Source organism: Gekko japonicus, unplaced genomic scaffold (genome assembly GCF_001447785.1).
Source record: "Gekko japonicus isolate JY-2015 unplaced genomic scaffold, Gekko_japonicus_V1.1 scaffold1341, whole genome shotgun sequence".
NCBI lineage: Eukaryota > Metazoa > Chordata > Lepidosauria > Squamata > Gekkonidae > Gekko > Gekko japonicus.
This window is the reverse complement of record NW_015169817.1, coordinates 96,777-104,607: the sequence shown is the minus strand read 5'-3', so window position 1 is coordinate 104,607 and position 7,831 is coordinate 96,777.

Here is a 7,831-nt window from a genome sequence, read left to right as displayed (position 1 = left end):
GAACTTGATCCTGCCGTGAGGCCAGTTCGCCTCAAGTATAGGAAGGTTCCTATTCCTCTTAAGCCCAGAATCGAAGCAGAGCTGGACAAGCTCATCGAGCAGGGTGGGGGGGGTAAAGTCTTTGCGAAGTTCGACTTGGCCCAGGCTTACCAGCAGCTCCCGGTGACCAAGGAAGCTGCTGAAGCACAGACCATTGTGACACACAGGGGGGCGTTCAAAGTAAACAGGCTCCAATTTGGTGTGAATGTGGCCCCGGGTGGGGGGGGGAAAAGTCTTTGCGAAGTTCGACTTGGCCCAGGCTTACCAGCAGCTCCCGGTGACCAAGGAAGCTGCTGAAGCACAGACCATTGTGACACACAGGGGGGCGTTCAAAGTAAACAGGCTCCAATTTGGTGTGAATGTGGCCCCGGGGATTTTCCAGGGTCTCATGGAAGGGCTGTTGAGGGGGGTTCCAGGGACGGTCCCTTATTTTGATGACGTTCTCATTGCTGGGAGATCCGATGAGGAACTTATGCACAGGGTCAGAGAAGTGCTCAAGCGTTTCAGTAAGGCCGGATTGAAAGTAAAACAATCCAAATGTTTGATAGGGGTGGATAGCGTGGAATTCCTGGGGTTCAGAGTGGACCAAAATGGCGTACACCCCACAGACGAGAAGGTGAGAGCTATAAAAAATGCCCCTTGCCCCGTGAATAAAAAAGAGCTGCAAGCCTTCCTCGGGCTGCTCAATTTTTATCACGCCTTTCTCCCCCACAAGGCGTCCGTGGCGGCACCTTTACATGCGCTCCTTCACAAGGACGCAAAATGGCGGTGGGGTGCTGAGCAAAAAAAGGCATTTGAAGGGGTAAAGTCGTTGTTATCATCAAACGCGGTGTTGACCCATTACGATGACCAGAAATTGTTGGTTCTGGCCGCGGATGCCTCTCCTTATGGGGTGGGGGCGGTATTGAGTCATGTACTGGAAGACGGACGGGAGGCCCCCGTCGCGTTTTACTCAAAGTCACTATCTGAAGCTGAGAAGAACTATGCTCAAATAGACAAAGAGGGACTGGCGCTGGTATCAGCAGTTAAAAAATTTCACGATTTCTTGTATGGCAGACATTTTCTGCTTGTGACAGACCACAAGCCCCTGCTTGGGATTTTTGCCCCGGACCGGCAACTCCCGAACATCATGTCTGCCAGAATGCTCCGTTGGGCCTTGTTTTTGTCGGCCTATGACTATGACCTGGAGCACCGGCCGGGCAAGGCCATCGGACATGCGGACGCATTAAGTCGTTGCCCGCTGCCCGGCCGAGATTTGGACCCTGCGCCAACGGCCTCTGTGTTGGCCATCGAAGAACTGCCGCAAGCACCCATCACCTCCAAGGACATTGCCGCTGCGTCGGCTAAGGACAGTGTAATTGCGAGAGTTCTTAACTGGGTTTGGAGGGGGTGGCCGATGGGTGCTATGGAGCCGGAATTTCGCATGTACAAAGCGCGCCAAAACGAGCTGTCTGTGTCTAAGGGCTGTTTACTGTGGGGAAACCGGGTGGTGGTGCCTCACTGCCTCAGACAAAAAGTGCTGAAATCACTCCATGAGGGCCATCCAGGCATGGTCCACATGAAGGCACTGGCCCGTGGTTATGTGTGGTGGCCCGGGCTTGATGCGGAAATCGAGGATTGGGTCAGAGTGTGTGAGCCCTGTCAGCAGGCTAGGCCTGAGCCGTCAACCGCCACTCCGCAGCGTTGGGAGTCGGCGGGAAAACCTTGGTCGAGGCTCCACCTAGATTTTGCGGGGCCAGTTCAGGGACAAATGTTCCTTATTATTGTTGATGCGTATACGAAATGGTTGGAGGTTGCGCACATGCATTCCACCACTTCCGGGTCTGTCATCAATGTGCTGCGGCGCCTGTTTGCGACCCATGGTATACCCGATGTATTGGTCAGTGATAACGGGACGCAATTTACATCTATGGAGTTTGAAAAATTTCTGGCTGATAACGGAATCAGGCAGATTACATCGGCCCCATTCCACCCGGCTTCGTATGGCCAGGCGGAAAGAATGGTAAGAACCACCAAAGAAGCACTGAGTAAATTGGTTTATGGTGACTGGGGGGTAAAGCTAGCTTCGTTCTTGCTCAGACAGCATGTTACCCCTTGTTCAGCAACTGGCCGCAGTCCGGCCGAAATGCTGATGGGCCGGAGGCTGGCAACCCTATTAGATAGGTTGCACCCGGACCTGAAGTACCTTAAACCACCACAGCAGAGTGAACAAACGAAGGTACGCATATATGAGAAAGATGACAAGGTGTATGCGAGAAATTATGCCAGTGGTCACTTGTGGCTTCCAGCCACTATTGTTGAAACTGTTGGGTCCAGAATGTATGTGGTACGACTTGCTGATGGTCGCAAGTGGCGTAGGCACATAGACCAGTTGAGGCAACGGTGGGCGACTGACCGACCCAACGCGTTGCCAACTGAGTCAATAGACCCCGAGGACCTTCCGAGACCTCCCCTGGCGGCGAGTGCTGACGGGCCTGAGGGCATCAGCACTGTTCCAGAGGCAGGGCAGACCCCTACTCTCGAACCGAACGTAACGGATGGAAGTGTTCCTGACTCTGCGGTCCCAGAGTCGAACGAAGTGCCACTGACGGAGATGTGCCCTGAGCCTAGTCCACCTAGGAGGTCTCAGAGAACGAGAAGAGCACCTTCCTACCTAAGTGATTATGATTGTTCGTAGTTGTTTTTGCTTAGGGGGGAGGGATTTGTAATGTATTCAGATGCTGCCCTGAATGCATTAGGAGGTATGTGAATCCTCCCATAGAGAAGCCATGCAAAGCTTCAAGCTTCGGCAGGGATTCGCGCCGAAAAGTATTGTGGCCAATCAGATTTGAATGTATGTAAGCGGGACCGCTTATGATTGGTCGTTCATGCGATCAACCTGATAGGTTGGTTTAATGTACAGTAGGTGTGGCTACATTAGCCCGGAATGTTTAAATACCGAGCAGCTGAAATGGACAAGCTGTTCGGGCTATGAGGAGTTGTACCGTGTCAGAAGAATTGATTGAAGAGCTGAATAAACCTGAGTTTTCTGAAATCACTCTCTGACTACTTTGTTAAGCACGGACTTAACAATCCTAATTTGGCTTGTTGATTTTTCAGCTATTGCAATCTGCCGTAACTCAGAATACCATGAGTGTAATGTTAATAGTTCTGCGGCTTTCCAACTCCGAATTCCTTCTTGATCTTTTTTTCTCATTCCTTTTTTTCTTTCCCATAATTAGCTCTGTGGACTCTTTCAAAAAGGCTTCAAGTCTCTTTATTACCTTCTCCAGTTAATTATGATTATGATAGTTCGGGCTGTTTTCTAACTCACAGGATGTTTCCCCCTTGCCCAGATGCTGACGCCACCCAGTGTATATTAAACAGATTGTGCTGACTGAGCCTGAAAACCAACTCCTCCAGACAATTAAATCGCTCAGCCTAGATTCTAGACTTTTCCAAGTCTCATTCCTGGCAGTTAAGCAGACTAGATATCTGAAAGCAGCAGTTAAAATAAGATAAAATAATCAGGAGCCTCTCCTGCAGGTTGTTACTCCGTAGCCATCTTGGATCGGCTCTCAAATGAGTCCGCTGTAGCTTCTCTGGTCAGTTTCTGACTGCCCGCCACAATGCTGACCATTACTTTCTTTTCAAACTAGCCCATCTCTAAAGCAACTGGGTTTTCCTCAGTCTCTCATTCTCACTCCAACACCCTTTCCCCTCCCCTCTTGTGTATAAAAAGTGAACCCTCAACCCCAATTCTTGGTAGCTGGTTTGAAATCTATACAGTTTCCCTGGATCCTCAGGTGGTCTCTCTGCTTTTCCATCCACTTTGCTGTGCTTTCTCCCTCCTGGTCAGTTTTCTGTGCTGGAGGTGCTTCAGCATCTTCAGGAAGAGGGTTGTATTTTCTGTTGCCCCCTTTTTTTCTTAGCCTTCGCCTATAGCCATGTAGGTTGTTAGGGAAGGGTTTCAACTATTTTATTAATGCTTTTGTTTTTCCACTCTGTATAACTGGCATTTGCTCTGTAAAAAAAATTCTTTTTGTGAGTTAAATAAAATCCTCTTTTATTTTTTGGGGGGGAAACCCTGTTCCTCTGATTCCCCCCCCCCCACACACATACACATTTGTTCTGAGCCTAAGCCATGATATACTTAGAGTTAGGATCTCAAATATATTCAATACCCCACAATACACATGTCTGAGGTGTGCCAGCAAAAGATATGCCCTTGCTTTTTTCAGGGCCTGCACATGGATAATGATTTTTTTTTTTTTTGCATATTTTCTCAGGCTCAGTGGAATCTCCCAATACAATATGCCAGATGGCCCACTGTCTTCACAACGTAGTCTAGCCTTCGCACTGTAGAGCCTTTACACTAGCCCGACTAAATGTGTTCCCTTCGAAAGAGCTCAAGGTCGGTTTAATAAAATTCCCCCTCATGAAAGGTTATGTTCTTGCCCTTTAAAATCCATGGACTCAATATATCATATTATTTTTGACTGCCAATTTCACTCAGTCTTACACAAAGAATGATTGTCATCTTTATTTCCTCCTAATTATAGTTCTAATAGGGAAAAAGCTACTCAATATCTACTAAAGGGTGCTAATCCTAATATTACAGCTATAGTGGCCAAATTTCTTGCTGAAGTAGTCAAAGTTAGATCTACTCTAGTCAAGGATTGACTTATATTGTTTATTATGTTTTATATATCCACACCGTGTTACTGTACATCTATGTATCTTACTGCTATGCCATTAAAGGTATTTGACTTTGACTTATTATTTATTTGTTTAATTTGTATCCCGCCCTCCCTGCCAGGCAGGTTCAGGGTGGCTTACAGAGTATACATAAATATATTAAAATGGTGAGATACATTAAAACAGTAATAAAGTTAAAACCACATGTGCAAATAAGTGCTAGCAAACATAGTACTATTAAATGATGGTGCTGTTTCCTCAGCATCTAGATGGTCAAACTACCACCACAGTCTGAGTTCTTGCCAGGCTATTAGATATTAAGTTGGTGCTGATGTTGGGGGGCCAGGGCCTCAGTCCCAGCAGGAACTCATTAGCATAATAGGCCACGCCCAACAGCAGGAACTCATTAGGATTGGCTACATTAGGGGTGTGTGGCCTAACATGCAAAGGAGTTCCTGCTACAAAAAAGCCCTGGGTTTTGACAACAAACAAGGTCAACAGAATAAGAAGCAAAAGGTGGGTGTGGCTGGATGACCACACTTCTGGTAACATGAGGGTGTGGCCTAATATGCCAATGAGTTGCGCTGTCAGAGGTGTGGCCTAATATGCTAATGAGTTCCTGCTGTTGGGTGTGGCCTATTATGCTAATGAGTTCCTGCTGGGCTTTTTCTACAAAAAGAGCCCTGAAGAGCTCCATTTTACAGGCCCTATGGAACTGTAAAAGGTCCTGCAGGGCCCTGGTGTCATCCGGGAGCTCATTCCACCAGTAAGGGGCCACCACAGAAAAGGCCCTGGCCCTCATCACCGCTAGTCTGACTTCTTTAGGACCTGGGAGGGCCAGACAGTTTTGGGACCCTGAGCTCAGTGCTCTCTGGGGAACATGTGGGGAAAGGCGGTCCCTTAGGTAAGTAGGTAATGATGTGGGTAACTCTGCTTTGGGCCCCCATAGGAGTGATTAACAATAATTAGGTACACAAAAGGAAAACTCAATGTCCTTCGATGGTTGCCAAAATACAAATAGTCATTAAAATCAGCTAAAACTTACTCAAACTCCAAAAGGTAGGGGAAAAACCCTGCCTTTACTTAGTGATCCTGTGAAGAAGTGCTCGGCAAGTGCAACTGCTCCATCCGCTGCTGCCCAGCGCTCCAATCCTGCCTCTTGTCTGGGGCTTATGTAGTGCTGGGGGGGCACTGTGATTCAGTGGGGAGGGGGTTTGGCCACTGGTAGAGATGGGAGTATTAGCTGCAATTGTTGTCTGCAATCTGTAATGCTGATTGGAGGGGACATGACAAATAATTGATGGGGCATCGCCCCCTTTTGCACCACCATGGTGTATAGGATTAAACTCACTCAGCCCAGTCCAGGGGTGAGAGGGAACCCTATATTTCAGCACCTGAAACAGAATCCACGAGACAGTCTGTACTCTCTCTAGAATTCACAACAGTTTGCCACCAGAATCTCTTCCAAGGGGTCCCCAGCCAGCCAAAGAGCAGAGATTCAATCTCTCAGCTGGCATCTGGGACTTAACACATCAGCAACTCTAACTCAGAGGTGCACACAAGTACTCTCACAGTGGTAGCCCTGTGGTCAGCGCTTAGACATGAGATTTAGCCCTGGAGCTCAATTACTGCATCAGAGACAATTACAAATATGAATGATCTTTATTCAGCGCAAAGCATAACAAGAGACTAATAGAGGATACAAAATTAATAACTACCTATGGCTATTTGCCCTTACTGCACATTAATAATAACTATAGTTACCGAGTTAAGTATAGCATCAGGTAGTCCAAGATTGTCCAGTGCGTAACAGTACAGGTTGGCACCAAGGGATTTTGAAGAGAAATCCCAATTTGTGCAGGTATATAGTCCAGGACTGCTCAGAGATACAGATCCACACTAACAGAAGGTTGGCAATTGGCAATCAGTTCACAAAGAAGCTCTTTGTTTCAAAAGTCAGGATCCCAGGAGCAAGAGAGCTCTTCCCTAAAGAACCATAGAGTTATACCCCCATGCCAGTCACCATCAGCTGTGGCCATCAGTCAATCACGAGCGGCAGGGGTGTGTGCCTAATTTCTGGTTGCCATAGCTGCCAATATCAGGTGTGTGGGGATTGGCTAAGAAGTTAGAGGCCCTGCCTGCAGTCAGGTGATCCAACTTCCAGTTTTCTCCATTGTGTATGTGACATGGCCCATGTAGGCCATAGAAGAGGAACCTTCAAGTCTGGCCCTCAGCAGAGAGGTGTTAAGGAATGTGGGTATCTGGCATGATTATATGGCATGGCTATTTGGTGATTCAGCTATCTGGTCAAGTGACAGAAATCACACTAGGCCATCTGACCTGCAGCAGGAAAAAGACACACAGAATGTCATCACAGGAAGAAGGCATGAGACTTTAGAAACAATATTTCTATACACGTGGCTACGGGCCTTTCCTCTTTCCAAACCAGCACCCAGCCTTCTAATTGGGGCACCTTGGGGAGGAAGTTGCCAGTTTAGGGGTTCCCAATATTTCAAGGGTCACTTCAGGCAACACATTCATAACATGTTATTGGATGCCTTATTGGATTTCACCATTTACCGATTTGTAGTCTTATTTTAAAAAAGCACTCTGATGTTCCTGAGTTGTTGCATAAACTATATTAGAATTGATTGCAGGAAGCCCCCTTCTTAATTCCATTAATTAGAATTCCATTTATTTTTATTACTATACCACACATAAGCTCAGTTTATTTATTTATTTATTTATTTATTTATTTATTTATTTTGGGATTTATATCCCGCCCTACCCGTACGGCCCAGGGTGGCAAACAAGCGGCAACGCCGGAAATAAAACATAGGTTACATTAAAACATCAGTAAATACAGACTAAAATGGTGCTCTACAGTTCATTTTAAAGTTCATTTTAAAGTTCAAGATGGTAGATGTCCCTCACTGGCGGCCGATGGTGTAAACACATGAGCGCCAGAATGATGTTCCTCTTCTGGGCGGCGACTGCCCCCATCCAAAGCCAGGTAGATGGTAAATCTCTAACAATGTCACTGAACTATTATCAAATGACCACTACCCCTATACCTCGCTAGCTAAATGAAACTCCTCAATGCTGTCACTAGATA